The following is a 23,434-nucleotide window of genomic DNA, read 5'->3' as shown; positions in this document are numbered from 1 at the left end:
CCATAGGCAAAAAATAGCCGGACTACTACAACCTCTAAGCATACCGGAGTGGAAATAGGAAAATATTGCTTTGGATTTCATAGTAGGCTTACCCAAAACGCTAAGGGGTTACACAGTAATTTGGGTAATTTTCGATCGACTGATAAAGTCGGCACACTTCCTACCAGGTAAAGCAACATATATAGTAGACAACTGGGCTCAATTGTATGTGAAAGAAATTTTGAGGTTGCATGGAGTCCCAATATCAAAAGTGTCGGACCAAGACCCACGTTTTACATCGGCCTTTTGGCCGGACTCTAAAAAGTGTTGGGTACCCGCCTCGACTTTAATACTGTCTTCCACCCACAGACTGATGGCCAAATGGAACGGTTAATCCAAATCTTAGAAGACATACTTCGGTCTGTGTTATGGATTTCACGTACACTTAATGGAATTCTTGTACAACAACAGTTTCCAAGCAACAATCATGATGACACCGTTTGAATCCTAATATGGAAAATGGTGTAGATCCCCATTGTGCTGGGATGAAGTACGAGAACAAGAACTAATAGGACCCAAGTTGGTATGTATTACAAACGAGACAGTACAGAAAATTAGAGCAAGGATGTGCACCGCACAAAGTAGGCAAAAGACCTACGACGACGTCAGGCGAGGATCTTAGAGTTCGAAGAGGGGGACTCGGTGTTTCTAAAAGTAGCTCCTATGAAAGGCGTTTTAAGATTCAGATGTAAGGGAAAGCTAAGCCCCCGATATATCAGACCTTTCAAAATCATAGAGCGAATATGTTCAATAGCATACAAACTAGCCTTACTACCTTCACTCTCGAGCGTACACGATGTATTCCATGTGTCCATGTTGAGGAAATATATTATAGACCCTACGCACTGATAGAATACAAACCCCCTAAGATCGAGGAAACTTATGTTATCAAGTGAAAGTCTTACGTAATAGAAACATACGTTTCGTCAAAGTATTGGGCGAAACCACCAAATCGAGGAAGCGATGTGGGAACGAGAGGAGAAAATTAAAGAAAAATACCCCGAATTGAACCAGGAGTTTGAGACTTTCGAGGAAGAAAGTTATTTTTAGGGGTAGAGAATGTAACGAATATATATAAAAAAAAAATTGTGGTCGCCGGTGAAGACCTAAAAACTTGAATGCTGGAGTTTTCGTTCTCACATGATCCACGAAATCTACCCAACGTCTAGATCACCACGAAACCAAATCCCGACCTTCAACCATCTCGAAATGACCTGCAAAAAAGAAAACGCTGAGAAAAATGAGAGAGACCGAGAAAAATTGACGACGCACTAAAGAAGTGAACCTATACGAAATCAACGTCGAAACCACTGAACTACGCCACAAAAATCATCCCAAAAGCCTACGCACACACTGGGAACGAACTCCGACACTCCTTACATGCTGTACACTGTCGGACGAGGAAGACAGAACCTCAGATTTTCAAACCCTCTCATATCTGGGAGTTTTAGACTCTTACGAACCAAACAAACATGAGAAAGGGGAAGAGGGAGGAGAGACAACGTGAAACCAAAAGGAAAGAGGGGAAACAAACATTGGAGCGACGTTAAGGAAAAGTAAGAGAGTTGACACAGAAAAATCGCACGAATCCGAGTGAGGAAGGCAAAGCTGAAGGGTTGGATCCAGACTCGATTCATACCCACACTATCAACCCAATCCCCTGCAGCCCAGCACACTTTAGCCCACAGACACCCTCGGCCCAACTCCGTTTCCCACAGCCGCGTTTTGCCCCGCGAACTGAAAACCCGTGACTCGTGACCCAGTCCGGTCCAAACTCCTGCGGCCCAACAAGACCACTTGCAGCCCAAGGATCTTAGCCCAACCTAGTGAGTCGAGGCCCGAGACCGGAAACCATCGCAACCCAGAAACTGCCCGACAAACCGCACCTCAACCCGACCTTAGTTTGCACACGCAGCCACTTCTGGTTGTGCCACGTGTCCGTGTCTGGTGCAAACACCCCCTCGACTCCAGCAGGTGATCAACTCGGTACTTCTTGGCTTGGAAACCCAATTTTCGACTTGTTCGACACCATTTTGATCTTTCTGGACTTGATTTCGTCTTCATTTAGGTTAAAATAGGTCATTTTAAGGCCGTATTTCACAAATGTCAAGTTGGAAATAATTATGTTTGTGAAATACTAACAAAGGTGTTGAACGATCCAAAAAGAATTGTTTACTTTAGTCCGCACATTGCAGGTGTGACAATACTACTTACGGCTTATAGAATTTATGATCCACTCTATTCATGAAAGTTTGAAGTATCTTAAATGTCACAGCAAACTAAATCATAGGCATGCAAAGTGGGTGAAGTTTATTGATATATTGTCGTATGTTATCAAATATAAGCAAGGTAAAAATATATGGTAGCTGATGTATTATCTAGAAGGTATAATCTCATTTACTTCTCTTAGTGCAAAAATTCTTGGATTTGAGTATATTAAAGAATTATATAGAGATGACTAAGACTTTAGAACTATTTATGCATCTTATCTTGTGAAAAGAGCTGGGGATGAGTATTATATGTTTCATGAATTTTTATTTAAGAAAAGTAAGATTTGTATTACTAAATGCTCTATAAGAGATTTGGAGGTAAAAGAAGCACATGGTGACAGCTTACTGAGACATTTTGAGATTAATAAAACTTATAAAATGTTGCATGAACACTTCTTTTGGCCGAAGATGAAGCACAATGTTCATAAGTTTTGTAGCCAATATTTTAAATGCAAAAAAGCTAAATCTAGATCACAACCAAATGGATTGTATAGTCCTTTGAATGTACCTAACGAACTTTAGACTAATATATCTATAGATTTTGTTCTCGGTTTGGTGCACACTAAAAAGGGTAAAGATAGTATTTTTTTTGTGGCAGACATATAGTAAGATTGTTCATTTTATTGCATGCAACAAGACGGATGATGTAAAGCATGTTGCTGATTTATTCTTTAAGGAAGTAGTAAGATTACGTGGAATCTGTAGGATAATTTTTAGTGACAAGGAGGTTAACTTTTTAAGTCTCTTAGAAAGTATTGTGGGGGTAAATTGGGTACCAAGTTGTTTTCAACTACATGTCATCATTAGACTAATGGGCAAACATGGTTAATAGAATATTAGAAACATTGTTTAGGGCTATTATTTCTAAGAATATTAAGTCTTGGAATGAATGTTTGCCATTTGAAGAGTTTACATATAATAAACAATTCACAGTACTGCTCATTGTTTCCCTTTTTGAAGTTGTTTATGGATTTAATTCCCTTACGCCTCTTGATTTGCTTCTTATTCATTCTAATATTTTTGCAAGTGAAGCAGCCACAAGTAAGACAAATTTTATCAAAATATTACACAAAGAGGTGGAGAGAAATGTGAAACAAAATTTCAAAGTTGCTTTAAGAATTAACGAAGGACGAAAGGAAATCATTTTTCAACTAAGTGACTGGGTTTGGATACATTTTCGCAAGAAGCGATTCCCATCTCAAAGGAAAACAAAGTTACTTCAAAGGGGATGACAGTTATTAAGTTCTTTAAATCATTAATAACAATGCCTATAAAATTGATCTTTCCGGAGAATTTTCAGTACAATGTTGCTGACTAGAGTCCTTTGGATGTAGGTGATGATTTAACTCATTAGTGTTGTAAATTGTTATAAGTTTTGATTTGATTGGGTTATTTGGATTAGATTTAGTCACACGAGATTTAGTCATATCGGAATTTGATATAGGGATTCTGGAATGTTTTGTGTGTCACATTGTATTTCTTGAGTGACATATTGGTGAGAGTCTTTATAGTGTGATAGTGAGGTATTCACTTGTAAAGCTTTGTTTATTAGTGATTGGTTGCTACCCGTGGATGTAGGGGAACTTCTTCTCTCCGAACCACATAAATATCTTAGTGTCTCTTTGTGTAATTTCGTTCATTGGTGTTATGAGTATATTTGTTCCACTTTCGGCGCACAACAAGTGGTATCAGAGCTAATTAAGATCCGCCAGAAATGCTGCCATTGAAGATCTCAATGGTATCGTCGTGGGCCACACCATGCCAATGGAAGGAGCGGTCTTCGTCCATAACGTCGCGGTCATAAATGAAAAAGAAACCCTCTGGTGGCAGATGAAAATGCAGTCTCTTCTGTAGCTTTTGCAACTCTTTCTTCAATTCCCCCACGTTATTCGTTGGGTTCACTTCCATTGGTATCTTTGAGTTCCCAAATTTTGGTTGCACCATTACTTTCAACTTGTTCTTCGACGACCCACTCGTTGCCACCGTCACAGTCGCTGTCGTCGTCGTTGTCGGTGTCGTCGACGGCTGCGGCAACAACATTGTCATTCCGGGCGCACCGGTCGAAACCGTAGGCGACGGCCGCAAACAAACCTCAACCTCGGAATTCTCCAACATCTCGCTGTCACGCAAGGAACGTTGATCCTGTAAGTCGGTAGGGGAGGTGTTGGGTTGGAGCATGATCCCGTTGATGGGGCCCACAGAGTTTATTTCGTGGATCCTTTGTTTGAGGTGCCCGATTGAATGGTTCGGGTTGATTTGGGGTTGCGATTGGTATTGGGAACTATTTTGGGATTCGGAAGCTACGAGGAGTTGAATGCGAGAATGCTAGAGGATTTTGCAGAATTCGACGTCGCGGTCGTCTTGGAGGACGTGGCCATTGAAGATTAGGGTTTGTTTAGGGATTGGGATATGGTAGAGTTGCCTATATGGGCAATGATAGTACTTGTAAGATGACGGGAATCGGCTCAGTACAAATCAAGATGTTTGACGGGGTTATACAAAAACTCAATGACGTGAGGTATGTCCCTGACTTGAAGAAAAATTTGATTTTCCTTGACGTTTTGGATGCGAGTGGTTATCGTATCATTTTGGAAGGAGGGAATTTGAAAGTAGCTCGTGGAGCTTTGGTGGCAATTAAAGGAACTAGAAGAGGTAGCATATACTACCTCAACGGAACCACAATAATTGGGCATGCTGCTGTGGCAAGTTCGAAAGAACAAGACATATCGAAATTATGGCACATGAGACTTGGGCATGCTGGTGAGAAGGCGCTTCAGACAATGGTGAACCAAGGAGTCCTTAAGGGTGCCACAACTGGTAAAATTGATTTTTGTGAACATTGTATATTTGGTAAACAAAAAATGTGAAGTTTGGTACAACTATACACCAAACAAAGGGCATTTTGGATTATGTTCACACTTATGTATGGGCCCCACGAAGGATGCCTCATTGGGAGGAAAGAGGTGGTTTGTCACCTTTATTGATGACTACACAAGGAGAGTTTGGATGTATCCCATGAGGCACAAAAACGAGGTTCTCCAAATCTTCCTAGAGTGGAAGAAAATGGTAAAGAATCAGACGGACAAGAAAATCAAAAAGCTGAGATCAGACAACGGTGGAGAATATACTTATGATCTATTTCTTAAAGTATGCCGAGATGAAGGGATCATTCGACACTTCATTATTCCTGGTAAGCCACAAAAAAATGAAGTTGTTGAGAGAATGAACTAGACATTAATAGAGAAGGTTCAATGCATATTGTCTCAAGCAGGATTGAGTAAGGCATTTTGGGCTGAGCCTCTCAGTTATGCAGTTCATTTGGTGAATCGTTTACCTGTTTCTGGAAATGGTGGGAAAACTCCGCTTGAGACGCAAAGCTGGATCCTAGAACAAAAAAAGCCAAGTTTATAGGCTTTAGTAAAGGCGTGAAGGGCTATAGGTTATGGTGTCCAGAAACAAGATTGTTAATAGTTGAGATGTGACATTCGATGAGCCTGGAATGTTTTTGCAGAAAATTGAAAATAATGATGAGGCATTGAAGCAGGTGGAGAAGGAGGAGCAAAACCTTGTAAATGAAAGAGTGGAGGAACCTAAGTCCATCGCTAGGAATAGACCACGAAGGAAAGTTCGAAAACCTGCAAGGTTTGATGATACGATAGCATATGCTTTCCCTTTGATTGACTTCCAAAAGAAATATATATGGCGCAACCGGTTGGTTTTTCGAGTAGTTGGACAGCAATATTTGGTATGTAGATTGAAGAAATCTTTGTATGGGCTGAAGCAATCTCCTAGCCAATGAGACAGGTGGAGATTGATAAGCTCAAAGATCAGCTTTGTAAAACATTTAAAATGAAAGACTTAGGCAATTCAAAGAAAATACTTGGAATGGAGATAGAGCAATATCGAAAAAAAGGAACAGTCTGGTTGACTCAATCTCAATATCTACGCAAGGTATTGACAAGATTTAGTTTGAATAATTCAACCAAACCCGTTGGTACTCCACTTGCTCCTTATTTCCAGCTTAGTGCTTCCATGTGTCCAAGTTCTGACGATGACAAAAGGTATATGGAGAATATTCCTTATACAAATGTTGTTGGTGCTTTGATGTATGTTATGGCTATCAAATGGATTCTTAATTGGTTTATGTGGATTCTGATTATTATGGTGATTTGGATAAGCGACGATCTACTACGGGTTATTTATTTACAATGGTTGGTGGACCTGTTTGTTGACGTTTAACATTGCAGTCTATTGTTGTATTGTCTACCACTGGAGCAGAGTATGTGGCAGTAACGGAAGCTTTTAAAAAAGCTATTTGGATGCATTGTTTGATCAATGACTTGAGTATTTTCAAGAACATATAGATGTGTTTTGTGATAGACAGAGTGCTATTTGTTTGTCAAAAAATCAAGTCTATCATGCTCGTACTAAACATATTGATGTTTATTTTCACTTTATTCGAGAAATTATTAGTGACGGGGACATTCGTTTATTAAAATTGGAATTGCTGATAACCCTGCTGATATGTTGACAAAGGTGATCACTCGTGAAAAGTTCTGGCATTGTTTGGATTTCATCAACGTTGGAAGGAAGGAGTAGTGTATTGACCTGGTAGCAACCAACTCAATCATGAACTTGGAGATCTTATGACAAGTGGACATTGTTGTAAATTGTCATGAGTTTTGATTTGATTTGGTTATTTGCATTATATTTGATTGCTTAGTTGGATTAGATTTGATTTGGTTATTTGGATTAGATTTGATTTGGTTATTTGGATTAGATTTAGTCAGATTTAGTCATATCAGAATTTGATATGGGGATTTGGGAATGTTTTGTGTGTCACATTGTATTTCTTGAATGACATATTGGTGAGAGTATTTATAGTGTGATAGTGAGGTATTCACTTATAACGCTTTGTTTATTAGTGATTGGTTGCTACCTGTGGATGTAGGGAAACTTCTTCTCTCTGAACCACGTAAATATCTTGGTGTCTCTTTGTGTAATTCTGTTCATTAGTGTTGTGAGTACATTTATTCCGCTTTCGGCGCACAACAATTAGATGACAAATCCTTTTGAAGAGGGGGAAGATGATAAGGATCACGGTGTTCCAAACATTCCAATTGGACCTATTACACGATCTAAGGCCATGAAGATCCAACAAACATTCATTCTTCATCTACAAAATTGGATAGGCTCGATTTAACAATTATTTCATGTGTTACAAGTTGATTCGATTTAGGAATGACCATTTGAAGCTTTGGAAGTGAATATTTGTACGGTTGAAGAAGTAACATATGAAGTTGTTATAAGGGTGGAAGGGAGGGAAGTTAGTTGTCAAAGTTACTTATCATTTTGATTGATAACTTGTAACAAAATATTATTTATTATTTTTAATTTATTAATTTATTGCGGTGAGAAAAGGGTGGGAAGTTAGTTGTCAAAGTCACTCGTTTTTGTGGAGATTTAGAGGGTTGGAGTAAATTAAGGTGACTAACTTCTTTAGTCGACATTTGAAGAGTTAAATTTTGTTCGTGGAGAGACTATAAATACCCACAAATTACTATCTTTATGTAAAAGATAGATTTTGGTGAATGAAATTTAGCGCTCAAATTAAGACTGTACCCTTGGAAATTTGAGTATTGTTTTTGTAATTTCTAAGTTACATGCAATTATTGTGATTATTTGAGTCACCCAATCAAATCTTGATCAAATTGAATTGTGAAACAACTTCATTTAGGAAAAAAGTTCCAAATCTTGATGCTAGATATTTATCTCAGGAGGTAATCTAATTTTGGCCTTTATGCACGGTTGATTTGAATTTTGTATAAGGATGTGTTAATTTCTTTGATTCAAGGTTCTTGCTTTAACAAAACCTTGGATCGTTGGATTGAGAATTAGGGTTGCCTTATCACGTCTTCTCCCCACAGCGACACGTGTCACGCATGCAGATGCCGACTTCTTCGACTCAGTCGATTCAACGCAACTCGGCTCAGCTCAGTGCAACTTTTCGACTCAAAACTCGATCATTCGGCTTGGTATAGACATTTTGATATTGATTACTCGATCATTCGGCTTAATTCGACCTTATCTAAGACGATTAAGATCATTATAAGGTTCGTTTTCTCAATTTAAGTTAAATTGAGATAAGAAATTCGTATTACTAACGAAACGAGATGAATGTTCTAATAGGAAATAACTCTTGATGATATTTGGAACAACTTCGAGGGATGGAATACAAACATACTCGAGTTTAAGGAGAACGTCGGCTAAGGTCAACTAAGTAAGTGACCTTACTATCGATTCGGTTAGGAATTAATGTTTGTATTATGACACGTGTCCGTGGTTCTGCACGTGTTATATGCTTGACATATGACTATGATATGTTTATGAAACGATATGACTATGATATGTTTATAAAACGATATGACTATGATATATTTATGAAACAATATGACTATGATATATTTATGAAAGATATGATTATGATATATATATGATACGATATGACTATGATATATTTATGAAATTATATGAAAGGATAAATCCATAATAGGTCTATGAAACAATGGGACTATGAGATGATACGTGAATGTTATGACATGTGTTTTGATGTGATGTATTGATGATATGATAAATGTTATGTTGTAACACGTTTGACGATATAGTATATGATGTTACATGATATGTTGATATATGAGATATGTATGATATGACATGATATGACACGATGCATGATATGAATGATATAAGACAAGATGTGTCTGCACAACCTCAATTTATGCATGGAAAGCTAGGATGAAAATAACATGATATGAAAAAAAATAGGAGGTGTTGTCTTACATGACAATGATTAAAAATATTGGAACCTCATGCATCATTGTGTGTTCATGCATCGAGGAAATACCCCTCTTTTATGATGGTATGGACGCGTACACTACGAGGTAGGGAAACGATCATTATATTCATTATAATGTTGTGACAGTCGCTATTTCTAACGGGTGTTCGAATGCAATAACTCCTAGAGAATGCTCGCCCAACTATGAAAGGGGGCCTAGGAGGTGTGCGAATCAACTAGTGGGTCCATACTCGCACGTGTGGGCCGTGTGTAGAACAGTGAATACATATCCAATTAACATGTTTAGGATAGCCACATAAGAAATATAGACTGATATGATAGGTCTCACTCATGATTGTATGTGCTCGCATCTAACCCCAATAGTGGGGTCACTTAATGAGTATTTATTAAAATACTTAAGCCACGTGTTACTTATATTTCAGGTAAATGCAAGACAATCTTGTACGACTGACGATAACATCTTAACTCGAGATCATGACACATGAATATGGTAGTTATATTTAATTTCTTAGACTTAGGTTAGAATAGAGTGTTTGCTTTTTTTTAATGTTTATTTATTTCATTTAGTTTTTTGTTGTGTCGTTTTAAACACGTTTTCGAACACATAAGTCCATGACAATGTTTTAAGATGAAATTATGTGATATATATACATAAGAAGGCTTATAATTATAAATATATGCCAAATATAATATATTTTAGAAATAGTCAATCTAAAATACTATTATTCCCAATTGTGGCTTGGATTCTTTAATAATCTAAAAAGTAATCTAGCCAAACTTCTCAACTAAAAAATTTTAAGACTAAGTTATTGTCTTATTTTTTTCATAAAAAAAATATGTGATCAAGCCTAACATCATAAAATAAATAAATAAATAAATAAATAAATAAATAATAATAATAATAATAATAATAATATAATCAAAACAAGTTACAAGATCAAAGAAAAATGGATTGAACCTATCGAGTTGAATTAGATTGGTCCAATTGAACCGAAGTGAACTATGGAACAAAACCACGTAAGTCAGGAATCTTTACCAACTTTTGTAGCCCATTTCAGGACTTTCTTTGATTTATTTCTTTGGAGAGGATCTTCTTTTACGTACAAGGTAATCCAAGGATGAAGAAAACTAATCGAGGATGGGGAGGATAAGGTCAATCAAGCGAAATAGTCCGTTAAGCATAGCAGCAACAACAATAATAACAAGCAAAATTAACTATTTAAGTAGCTTGAAAATCATATTAATAGTTGTAATAGCCAAAAAATAAATAAACAAATAAAAAAAATAAAAATAATTATAAAAGGAGTTAAAATAATAATAATAAATAAATAAATAAATAAAAACAACATTTCTCCACCTCTCTCCACTAACCTCTCATCCCTCCCCCACAATCATCTCTCATCAACCCATTCTTACGCACCAAAGTAACAGTTAGTACAAAAAAGAAACAGAAAAAATATAATCTTCACATTTACTTGAGGAGAAAAAAGAATGAGAATGGTCTTTACCCCGGTGAGATTGAGGGAGATTTAATTGAAGATAGATCTTATCAATAAGGTATATATTAAATCTTCATTTTCTTTCATCCTATTTTTTAGAAATCACAACAAATTATGGTTAAATCTTCATTGAATTATTACAATGGTCTAGGTTTGAGTTAGAAACTAAATGTCAATCATTTATACGATTAGATTAGTAATATTAGATTAAATTTTTATCAGTAGCCAAATGAATAGATTAAAGATAGAATTGCCAAGAAAACTTATCAATAGGAAACACTGAGATAAGGAAATAGGAAACACTGAGATAAACAAAGATTTGGAGATAGAGATCCACTGTAAATTTGGAATACATGAGAACATAATTAAAAGGCAAAGATTTTAGAAAGATTTAGAAATAGAGATAGTAAATTTGGAATAGATGAGAACAGAATTAAAAGGCAATAGATAAAAAAAAAAGATTAGGGAATTAAAAACCACAAACGGGAGGGAAAGGTAAATACTGACGGTAAATACAGAGAATAGTAAAGCTCATAATAACTTAGCTGTGTCTACTTTTTATACAACAGTAATCATGAAAAATGAGATTTTTAATAAAAATATAATTATCGATATATAACATTTCAAGACTTCTAACAATGGATCAATATAAATTAGAGAAACAATTTTGTAGAAATTCAAACTCGAAACTGATGTCATGGGCTCACATAGGTTGACTTGGAGTTCAATGGACTTTCATTAAGGATAACGACAGAATCGAACTTTCATTAAGGATATATTCGTGACAACGACTTAAGCTAGCCAAGTAAGTGACCTAACTATCGGCATGGTTATATTTGATGTTGACACGTGCCCTGTGGTTCTGTACGTGTCATATATATTGATATGTGTGAATTGTCTGTGGATCGATATGCTTTCTATATGTTATGTTATGTTATAATATGTGGTTTGTATGATAATAATTATGGTACGATGTGCTCAAGGATATGTTTGAGATAGGATACGAGAAGGATGCACAAAACGAAATGTAACAATAGGGGTAAGATACGTTCATGAAACGTTAAGGTTAGATTACATACCGGAGTGCTATGGATAGGAGAGATTGATGAAAGAATACGGTTAGGTTATGGGTAGAAAGGGATAGGTTTGTGATAGATTGATAGAACGATAGCGTTAGAGTACGTTCTTTGACGATATGACTAAGGTACGTTACGTAATGATATGTCTGTGATAGGTATAAGAACGTTAAGGCTATGGTAAGTTAGAGAACGATATGACTATGAAGTGTTTACGTTATGACTTGTTTATGATATGATACATTATATGCTAGATTATTGTGCTTAAGTACGTAGTTATGTGAACGTGAATGTATGCTATGTATGCTTTTAATCTGATGTGATGTGTAATGCATGTAACGATATGAGGTCCTTGAATGATTATGGCATGTTTGTATGTAATATGTGAATGTGAACAGCATGAATTGTATGACATGAAACACGGTAAACTGTCTGGAACCATAACCCCAATAGAAATGTGTATGAAATTTGAAATGAAAATGAGAATGACATGAAGCCTGGAACGTGACAGGGGGGTTATGGTCATTAAAGATAAATGTAGAAATAGGGGGACCTCATGCATTATGTGTGTTCATGCATCTGGGGGGATACCCCCATCCCATCACGAGGATACGGACGCATACATCCAATGGCAAGACAACGATCGTTATGCATTACATAGCGCTACCGTGACGGTTCTAGTTTTAACTGGTCCCGGCATAAGGGGCTCCCAGAGTATGCCCACCGGCTAAGGACTATGGCCCAGCAGTGTGCGAACTAGCTGGTGAGCCCATACTCGCACGTATGGGCTGTGTGTAGAGTATATGATACACGTCCACGATTACCCGTTAGGATAGCACCGTAGGGAAAACGAAACGAAACAAAACGAAAGATAGGTCCCATCATTTCATTGCATGTGATTGTTGCATTTAGCCCCAATAGTGGGGTCACTTAGTGAGTATTTCTTTAAATACTCAAGCAATGTGTTACTACATTTTTCATGTTAAGGCAAGACATTCCTGTACGGCTGACGACGGCATCGCAACTCGAGATCATGGCACATGCATAGGATAGTGGTATTTATTTTCTTATACTTAGGATAGAATAGGATGTTTTAAACTTAAATGCTTATTTATTTCATTTCAGGTCTTTTGTTGTGTCGTTTTAAAGATGTTTTCGAAACACGTAAGTACATGGCTGTGTTTTAAGTTAAAGGTTATGTTTTATGGAATTTAAATGAAGTCTTCCGCATTCAATGTTTATGGCACGTATACAGTAGCGACCTTGAATTAAGTAGAAAATTTTGGGTCGTTACAAATAATTTTGCAATAGTCTCGATAACATTGTAGATGAGTAGTCCATTTTACCACTATAAAACAATTCTCTTTTGGGCTAGTGAGAGGGGCCCATTGTTTAATTTTGTCAAATTAGGTTTCCATCTCTCTATTTGTCCCAAAAATGGTAGGCATATTGAATCACATACATAAGTCATTCTCACCCATGTGGATCAAAAGACAAGTTATGTAAGAGTTCATAACTCATTATCGAGGCCCATATGATCTGTAACGACCCTAATTTTTACCTATTTAATCTAAGGTTATTACTATACCTTGGAATGCGGAATTACATTAAATGGGCCCTGAATATAAATGCGACTTTAACACTCGTCTTTTATTACCTTGTGAAAGAGAAAAACAAATACAGGCGAAAGAAAGGAAAAGAACAATGCTGAAATAATTGTCTCAATTTACCCTAAGGTTTATTATGCGATTACAATTCAACCTATACTAATTTATACTAATGACATAAACAGAATTCAACCTAAACTAACCTATACTAGTAATGGAAAGCAACTACCCTATGCACGTGCCACGGTCCCGGGGTGTACGATGCCGCCGACGATCTCACATGGGTGCCTTGCCTTTATCTGAAAAGTAAAGTAGCACGAGGCTTGAGTATTTCTAGAATACTCAGTAAGTGACTCCCTATCAGGGTTATGCAACATTCACATGCAATGAAATGATGGGACCTATCTTTCGTTTCGTTTCGTTTTTCTTTCGGTTCTGTCCTAACTGGTAAACTTTGGACGTGTACCATATACTCTACACACAGCCCATACGTGCGAGTATGGGCTCACCAGCTAGTTCGCACACCGCTGGGCCACTTTCCTTATCCAGTGGGTATGCTCTAGGAGCCTTTTATGCCGGAACCCATTAGAACTAGTAACCGTCACGGCAGCGCTATGCAAAGCATAACGATCGTTGTCCTGCATTTGGATGTACACGTTTGTACCCTCGAGATGGGATAGGGGTATCCCTCAGATGCATGGACACACAATATGCATGAGGTCCCCACTAGTCCTACATTTATCATTAATGAACATAACCCCCTGTCACGTTTCATGCTTACATGTCATTCTCATTTTCATTTCTTTACGTATCATACATATTCCTAACGGGGTTATGTTCCCATGCAGTTTACCGTATTTCATGTCATACAATTCATGTTGTTTACATTCAAACATTCCATACAATCATGCCATAATCATTCAAGAACAACATATCGTCACATGCATAACATTCACGTTCACATGATTACGTACTTAAGCACAACAAACTAGCATACAATTTAATGTCACGTGCAAATCCACGGGCACGTGCCAACAAACAGCAATTAACGCGTAACCTATGACGGGTGAGCCACTTACTTGATACGCCTTAGCTGAAGTACTCTCTAAAATTATAAACGTAAGCTCCTAGCTCCTCATGAACGTTCTACGCTTCCGTTGGTGGTTGGTTCCTATTGGATCATTCGTCACCTTCGTTAGTATTTCACAAACATAATTAATTTTCAACTTGAATTTGTGAAATACGACCTTAAAATGATATATTTTACCTTAAACAGGGCCGAAACTAAGTCAGGGAGGCTCGGAACGATGACAAACGGGCTGAAAATAGGTATCCCGAGCCGAATAAGCCGTTGGAGCTGAGAAGCCGCCGGAGCCGAGGGGAGCCGCGTTGCAGACTTGCCACGTGGCACAAACAGAGGGAGACGCGTGTGCAGCGGTCTCGGGTCGAGGAGCGGGTTATCGGATCGCTCGCGGGTTTTAGGTCGTTCGTGGGTGACAGGTCGGCCCGGGCTAAAGTAAAAATGAAGGTGGGCTGGGCTGGGCGTGTCGGCGTTGGACTGGGCTTGCATTTTGGGCTGAAGCGACTGGGTCGCGGGAATCGTCGGGTACTTGGCTGACCTAAGGTGATTGGGTTGGGTTTGGGTCGCGGGATCCGGCCCTCAGGTCGGACTTCGTCTTCTTCACCCGGTTGCCTGCGCGTTTTTCCAGTGACTTTCTCTCTCCTCGTTAACGTCATTTCGACGTCCTTTTTTCCCTCCTTTTTCCTCCGTTTCCGAGTCTCTTCCTCCCCCTAATTTCATTTTTGGTATTGGTTTGATTCATAAAGGCCTCACACTCCCAGATCTGAAAAAGTTCGGACATCCAACGTTTCGTCTTCCTTGCCGATGATGTTCAACGTATAAGATTTGTCTAAATCTACCCCTCATGTGTGTAAAAGGTTCTGGTATTACTTTTGTTGTGTAAAATGGAGGTTTTGACGTTGATTACGTAGGGTTTGGCCTCGCTGGAGTTTCGTCGGATTTTCTCTGTCCTCTTCGTTTTTCTTTATTTATTTTTGTTCTTTGCAGGTTGTTTTGGGGTGGCTGAAGGTCGGGATCGGGTTCCCTCACATCCCAGCCTTCGGCCACCCTTTGTGGGTCGTGTGCGAACGAAAACTCTGGCGTTTGCCGGAGTTTTCGGTTCACACTCTCGGATCTGGAAAAGTTCAGAAATTTGACGTTCCGTCTTCCTTGCCGACGGTGTTCAACGTATAGGATTCGTCTAAATCTACCCCTGATGTGTGTAAAAGGTTCTGGTATTACTTTTGTTGCGTAAAATGGAGGTTTTGACGTCGATTACGTAGGGTTTGGCCTCGCTGGAGTTTTGTTGGATTTTCTCTGTCCTCTTCTTTTCTTTTTTTTTTTTTTTTTTTTTTTTGCAGGTTGTTTTGAGGTGGCTGAAGGTCGGGGTCGGGTTCCCTCGCATCCCAGCCTTCGACCGCCCTTTGTGGGTCGTGTGCGAACGAAAACTCCAGCGTTGGCCGCAGTTTTCGGTTCTGCCAACGACTTTTTTTTTTTTTTTTTTTTTTTATTGGATCCGTTACATGATCATTCTATGAAATATTAATCTTTTTAATTAACAGATTTATTTCATGATCCACTCTTATACAAACTAATTGTAATGGATACCCCCACTCACATGTCTCCACGTAAACGATTTGAATCAAATCAAATCATTTGTAACAATTGCAAAGTGAAACGTATCAATAGTGTTACCAGGATAAGACACTCAACCTTAGCCATATAGTATAAATTCTTTAGGTTATTATTCACTTCAACAAATTGCTTCATTTATAGCATTTGGTTATAGCAATTTTAAAAAAGAGCTATTAAAAATGTAAAAAAAAAACACGCATCACTACTTTTTACTTTTTGATTTACACACCAGGTACTCACACTCTCACTCTCACTCCAATGGTTGTTGATTTGCACACTCCTGAATTGTATCTATCTCAAATCTCCATTATTCTTTCTCATTTCAGTTTCATCTTATCTTGTTGACCCAGTATCTTTTCTTATTGTTATAGCCTTCTACAATAGATGTGTGGGTATTGGTCAGGAAGTGCAAAAGTACCGAAAGCACCAAAAGTCAACCATTATTGAAAGTCATGAGAAACTCAGTAGGTTCTTTCCCTTTTCATAGCTACTAGTCATTTGTTGTTGATATTAAAGTTTTGTCAGAAACTCATTTCGTTGAATCTTGTTCCACGTTTCCTTCATTCATCACTTCGTTTCTATTAGAAATTTTCTTTTTTACGATCTCTCTTAGGGTTTTGTTGGATGTTGTTCAACTAGGTTTATCGTATAAAAAATAAACAATTATCTAAATCTATTTCTTCTTTCTTAAACATTTGGATTGATACTTCTTTCTTCTTATTCTAGGGTTTAGGGTTTCTCTGTGTATGGATGTTTGACTCTCTCTGTTTAAGCCCCTTCATTTTCTCAATTGATTTCAACATTTAGTTTTGGAAGATGAAGCTTTTGACTTTGAGCATTTTGATTAATTTAAGAGATTTAGTTAGATTCAAGAATTTTGTTGTTATTTGTTTTCTTTATAGAATTTGTTTCACTTCTTTGTCGCCAACCTTTGGAGCTTAGGCTCGATTTCAATATTTTATGAGTTATACTTTAGTAGATCTTCCAATTTTGTGGGCATGGTTTTCCCTTGTTTTTTTCGATTTATCAACATATCATCCTTATTGATCCAAGTTCCAAAGTTATGCTTTTAGCAAATTTAAACACTTTCTTTCTCTTAATTGGTCAAATGTGTCATCTTTCTCGCTTTCCTTCTCTGTTACTCAAAGTGAAGCTGTCATATTATAGAAGAATAAGAGGATGAACTCGAGTTATTTGAATGAACTACTTCCTCCAATTAGAGGATCAAATTAAAGCTTTATTACTCCTTATCGAACCATTTCATTTAAAAAGACTTCATTCTTTAGTGATACCAATTATTTATTCACACCATACAGACTTATCAATCGATTATTTATTCACACCATACAGACTTATCAATGCATAAATTATTTGATTCCACTATTATTTAGCTATTAGCCATGGTATAGAAAAGACAAGTAAATAAGTTTTTTTTGTTGGCCAGAGGCTTTATGAGAATCAGATCAATATCAATGTATAAATGATGGTTGCACCATATCAATGAGTGTTGGTTTACAATTTATTTGTTGTAAAGCTTTATCCAATGGTTGTTTAGTTGCACCGATTGTTAGTACGTTTTCGTATGTTGTTTAGCATGAAGGGTTGCACGGAATGTAGTTTTCTAGATGTTAAGCATGAATGCTTCAACCTGTCTTTTTAGTTTTATGTATGTTTGTTTCCAAATTTTGATAAAAGCATGTCTGATAAATATTTAAAAAAGAAAAAAAAAATTATTCTTCATACTTTTATAACAAATGATTAATGAAAACGTGAAGGATATTGTTTTTCTATAAGTTACAGCACAATTTACATAAATACTCTATGGAATGTTATTTATTTTTATTAAAATTATGAATGAGGTTGGTTGTCAAAGATTTGGTTCAGCTAGAAACTAAAAATTGGAACTTACAACTCTTGTATTTTAAGGGTTCAATAATGTATTATTTCGCTAAACTATTTGGCTAATACATCAAGTTATGGTTAGGTTAGCAGTTTAACGATTAAAAAACTAAACGAATATATATGTTCTCTTTCTCTACCTATAACTTTTTTAATAGTCGTTGGGTTTATTATAACACATTATATTCGTAGATTAAGTTAGCCGTGCAAGTAGGATCGCTAGAGTCGAATGAAAACAGAGTTTAGGGTGAAGGAATAAAATGGAGAATTATATTTAAAAAAATTGAATCTGTATAGGCATCCAACTATTTTATTTAATGGGGACGGGTAAAAGCCAGAATTGATCACTTTCTAGCTATCATGGAATCAACAACAAAAGCAAAAAATAAAATAAAATAAAATATAGTTACAAGTGATTGGTTAAATTCACATAGACATTCAACATTTTTATTTAATAATCTGTTGTACAAATCAGAATGGATCACTTTTTAACAATCATGGAAACAATAGCAAATATAGTTAAATGAGATTTGTCCAATTGGAACACATTCAGAGGTTGATTTGGGAAACTTGTGTAAACATCTCTCTCTACAGTCTTTAGGTAAGCATCCTTCGTACAACTTCTCTTCACATTGTATTGCATTGACCGACAACATGCATGCAGCTGTCAAAAATCAAATAGTTATTGAACCAAAACGTACAAAATTCTTGAAAGTTTATATAAGATGTCTTTAAATCTTAAAAACAAACTTGAACAAAGGAGGAAACCAATGAAGAATAGGGAGCAAGAAAACTTTGCCATTTCCTATAAAAAGCAATGATAAACTGAAATTGATACGGGATTGAAACGAGTATGATACTTTCATTTTTAATGGAAGATTTATATGAAAATATTTGGTTTCAAATATGGGAACACATTAAGTTAATTCCTCATTTATTGGAAAGTAGGTTTTGAGGAAAGTAGGCTATTATGTCAACATCATTATTCGTTATAATCAAGATATTATTTGTTTTAGTTCGTTACTGATCGTAGATTCATTAAGTTATTATGTCAATATCATTATTTGTTCTAATCAAGAAAATCGGTTTTATTTCGTTACTTATCCTCATTTGATAGTTTTTAATGTCTCCCCTAGATCTTTTATCTTCCTTAACACAAAAGCCTCTTGAAAGATAGAAAAATTAAAAGATTTATGAGTCATATTTAAAATAACAACCTCTAATATATAATATAATAAAAAAATATTTTTTTAAATAGATCATATTTAAATAAAACATTTCAATACATATTTAACAAATTTGAATGTAGTATATATATAATTTACCCTGAATATTTCAATTACAAATCAAAAATATTTTCACAAATCAAAAATATTTTTTCCTTTATATTTAATATATAAAATTATTAAATATTAATCTGAATCTTTAAAAATTTTATTACAATTTAGGTTGGACATAAGGTTATAAATTCTAATAATATAAAATTAATTAATTCTTTTTTATTCATTAATTATAGATCATCTACTATAGACCTATAGTTGAACTCTTGTATCGGGTAACAAGTTGTGTTCATGTATGTAATCACTACAATCAAGTCAATTATCGATTCTTCACGAATTGTTTGTAACTATCGTTAGATTAAAAGTTTGTTTTACCCTTGTAAATATATTTTTCACTATAAGAACTACTGAATTTCTAATTAACAATTTTTTTTTTACGATTAACTATAAACTAAGTCATACCAATGAGAGGGTGTGCTCTCATTGTTCAAGTTTACAAAATGGTAGACATATTGAATCGGTTGTGAAAGTCATTCTCACCTATGCAAATCAAATACAAGTTTCCGGTAAGGAATAGTTCATAACTCACTCAAGATTAAAATCGCGTCACATATGATCATCCCATAAAATATTAATCTTCTCAATCAACACATTTAGAAGAAGAGATTAAATATTTCGTAATTCAATCTTAAATATTTTGTGCTTTTCAAAGTTAATATTCTAATCACAAATAAAAAATAGATATTTTGTGCTTTGGGTTTCCCCTCAAGGTTTTCCACATCTTGGCTAACACACCGTTCAGTGTCTGGGTCTGATACTATTAGTGTCTGGGTCTGATACTATTTGTAATAGCCCAAGCCCACAACTAGCAGATATTGTCCACTTGGCTCGTTATGTATCGTAGTCAGCCTCACAGTTTTAAAATGTGTCTACTAGTACGGAGAGGTAGAAGTTTTCACATACCTATAAGGAATGCTTAGTTTCCCTCTCCAACTAATGTGACTATATTGCACCAAATATTGAGGCCATTGAATGCAAAATTTAGAAGAACCAACTCCATTATATAACTTCTCTCAAATGACATATCAACTCAAAGAATTATGTCAAATCAACCCATAGTGAAGGACAAAATAGAAATTTAATACAAATTTAACCCAAAATAGATATGTAAGAATTGTCCCTTTGGAGCCCCTCTTATTATGTAACATAGATTTAATAGTTGGAGAACCATCTACCCGTTTTCCACCTTAATATATTACTATAGGGTCAAATCTCCATTATTAAGAATATATATAATATATATATTTACTATATGGATAACTAGGTGAATTCGTTCAACAAAAAAGTTATTTAATAATTTAAAATATCTATTAATAATATAATAACTTTTTAAAATAGTAAATATGTTACATACATTTGTATTTTACGTAGAGTCACTAAAGGAATATTTCTTAAAGTACTCAAGTTATGTGTTATTTTTACGTTTCAGGTAAAAGCTAGATATTCTTATACGGATGACAGAGGCGATGCATGAAAACCGTGGAGCTCGTGTTAGGGTAGTTGCTTTTCATCTTATTTTATACACAATTTTCACTTGCAACCGTAATGACAAATTGAATAATAGAAAAGTCACCTGACCATTTTATTTAGGAAACGTGTGGACTTAGGGCATTACAATACGTGGATTAGTACCAGAAAAAGAAGAGCATCACATCAAAACTCATTTTTCTTCACAAGGGAAGAAACAATGACAAGCGAAGTTGGTGGGAAATTCAGGAGTTTCAACACATTGAGATGTTGAATTTGGATAAACCTCTAGGCACTTTTGGTGACATCCAGTGGTGTCGCATGCATATTCGAACATCTTCACATCACATTGCTTTGCGTGGGTTGCTAGAGGCACCATCCAACCAGCTACACAAATTTTCAAAGTTATACATAATTTAATACCCATCCACGCTTACAACACAAAACTTAAAGGCATCTAAACAACCATATGTACCTGACAGAACCAAGACAAGAACAAAGAGGGAGCAAGAGAAGTTCGCCATCTCCTAAAATATGAGTGTTATAATATACTAAATTTTATGTGTTTGAATGTAGAGTTGGTTTGCTCATTTGCCATTGTAGAGTGTATTTATATACACATTTTGTTTAACAAATATGGTGACACAATAACTTTTATATCTTCATTGGAAAGTAGGGCAATTATGGTAGCTTCAAACTCCTATGGAATGTAACTAATTTTTTCATGGCATGACCTTAACTACCTAGACCAGAGTAGTATGTATGGTCCTATAAATTACAACTATTAAAGATTGTGACACCTGAATAAAAGAGTAAATGAATGAATGGAGGCTATGTCTAGATGAAAATAATCTTGAGGATAGGAGGTTAAAAAAAAGCTTTAAAAAATTACAAGTTATTATCTATTCAAACGTTAGTGTGTTTTCCTTGTAATAATTGTATCTAGGGTGACCTCCTCACAATTTCCTTAGAATGCATGTAAGTTAGGACAAAACATATTGGAATGACTCGTGTTGATCTGTGGAAATAATATTCACCCTTACCACCAAGGAATAAGTAACGTGACTATATCGCAGGAATATTCGGAAAGAGTCATCTCCATTGTATAAGTTCTCTCGAATGTCATCTCAACTCAAAGAATTATGTCAAATCAACACAGCCAAGGGCAAAATAGATATCAACACACCAAAGGGCAAAATAGATATTTAATAAAAATTTAACAGTAAAATAGGTAGTTAAGAATTGTAACATTGTAGAACCATCTCTTTTTTACCTAAATATAGTTTAACTATTAAGACATATATTATCCATCTAGAGATTAAATTTACATTCACTACTTATCTACTAGATCAGAAAAAATATATATATATATATCTGTGTGTGAATTCGTTCCCTACAAAAATAAATAAATAAATAAATAAATAATAAAAGTGATTGAATAATTTAAAATAGCTACTAATAATAAAATAATTTTTTTTTATAAGTTATTAAAAAAAAAAATTAGAGTTTTGAGTCTCCCTATCCATTAAAAAAAAGACATTTTTTTTTTTAGTGCAAGTCTTATTTAAATAAAATGTTATTTTAAATTAAAAAAAATGTATTATTATGCCGCAAATTTAATTACAAATGACCTTGAGTTGGAGTTGATTCGAAAGCCTATATATTCCCTCCGATTATTTTTGTAAATAAAAAAATATTTATTTTTATTAATAACTAATTTATGTTAATATAGGGATTGAATCCACCAACCTATCGACAAATAATTTCATTTATGATTAAGATAAAGATTGATGAGAAAGAGTTGAATCAGATTGTCAATTATTTAGTATAACAACCATACGTTACATATTGTATTCCATAATAATATTCCTTTCTAACAAAAATACTATATTTCATCTATGTATTTTACTAATGATGTTACAAGTTATGAAACGTTAATTTTGGTAGCTTATAAATTAAATTATATCGAAATTAGCAGTTTAATCCTTAAAAAAACATATGACGGAATATAGATATTCACTTTCTCTACTTCCAACTTTTCTAAAAGTAGTTGGATTTATTTTATTATAACACATTATATTAGTAGGTCAAGTTAGCGGTTCAAATTAAGACACGCTAGAAGGAATGAAATGGAGAATTATGCTAAAAAAGTTGCATCCATAGAGGAATCCAACCATTTTATTTAATGGAGACGGGTAAAAACCAGAATTGATCACTTTCTAGCGATCATGGAAGCAACAACAAAAGCAAAAATAAAATAGTTACAAGGGATTGGTTGAATTCATAGAGACATTCAACCGTTTTATTTAATAGAGGCTGTGATAAAAACGAGAATTAATCATCTTTTAGCAATCATGGAAACAATAGCAAATATAGTTAAATGGCATTTGTCCAATTGGAACACATTCAGATGTTGATTTGGGAAACTTCTGTAAACATCTCTCGCTACAGTCTTTAGGTACGCATCCTTCGTACAACTTCTCTTCACATTGTGTTGCATTGACCGACAACATGCATGCAGCTGTCAAAAATCAAATAGTTATTAAAACGAAATTCTTGAAAGTAAATAAGATGTTTCTAAATCTAAAAAAACAAACCTGAGAAAAGGAGGAGGAAACCAATGAAGAATAGGGAGTAAGAAAACTTTGCCATTTCGTATAAAAAGCAATGATAAACTGAAATTGAT

General features: G+C 35.3%; 1 long non-coding RNA gene and 1 pseudogene across 1 annotated transcript; both read right to left on the bottom strand.

The window, feature by feature from the left end:
• Nucleotides 1-4,007: 4,007 nt before the first annotated feature.
• LOC111796180 (uncharacterized) lies at nucleotides 4,008-5,034 on the bottom strand (annotated as a pseudogene).
• A 17,851-nt stretch (nucleotides 5,035-22,885) lies between these two features.
• Nucleotides 22,886-23,434, bottom strand: LOC147794807 (uncharacterized). Its single transcript, XR_015422489.1, has 2 exons — nucleotides 23,346-23,434; nucleotides 22,886-23,269 (listed from the first exon to the last, which is right to left on the bottom strand). It is a non-coding gene; the product is annotated as an uncharacterized LOC147794807 (long non-coding RNA).

Source organism: Cucurbita pepo, chromosome 1 (assembly GCF_057944985.1).
Source record: "Cucurbita pepo subsp. pepo isolate OVF chromosome 1, ASM5794498v1, whole genome shotgun sequence".
In the NCBI taxonomy this organism is placed as follows: domain Eukaryota; kingdom Viridiplantae; phylum Streptophyta; class Magnoliopsida; order Cucurbitales; family Cucurbitaceae; genus Cucurbita; species Cucurbita pepo.
This window is presented reverse-complemented; position numbering and strand designations above follow the sequence as displayed.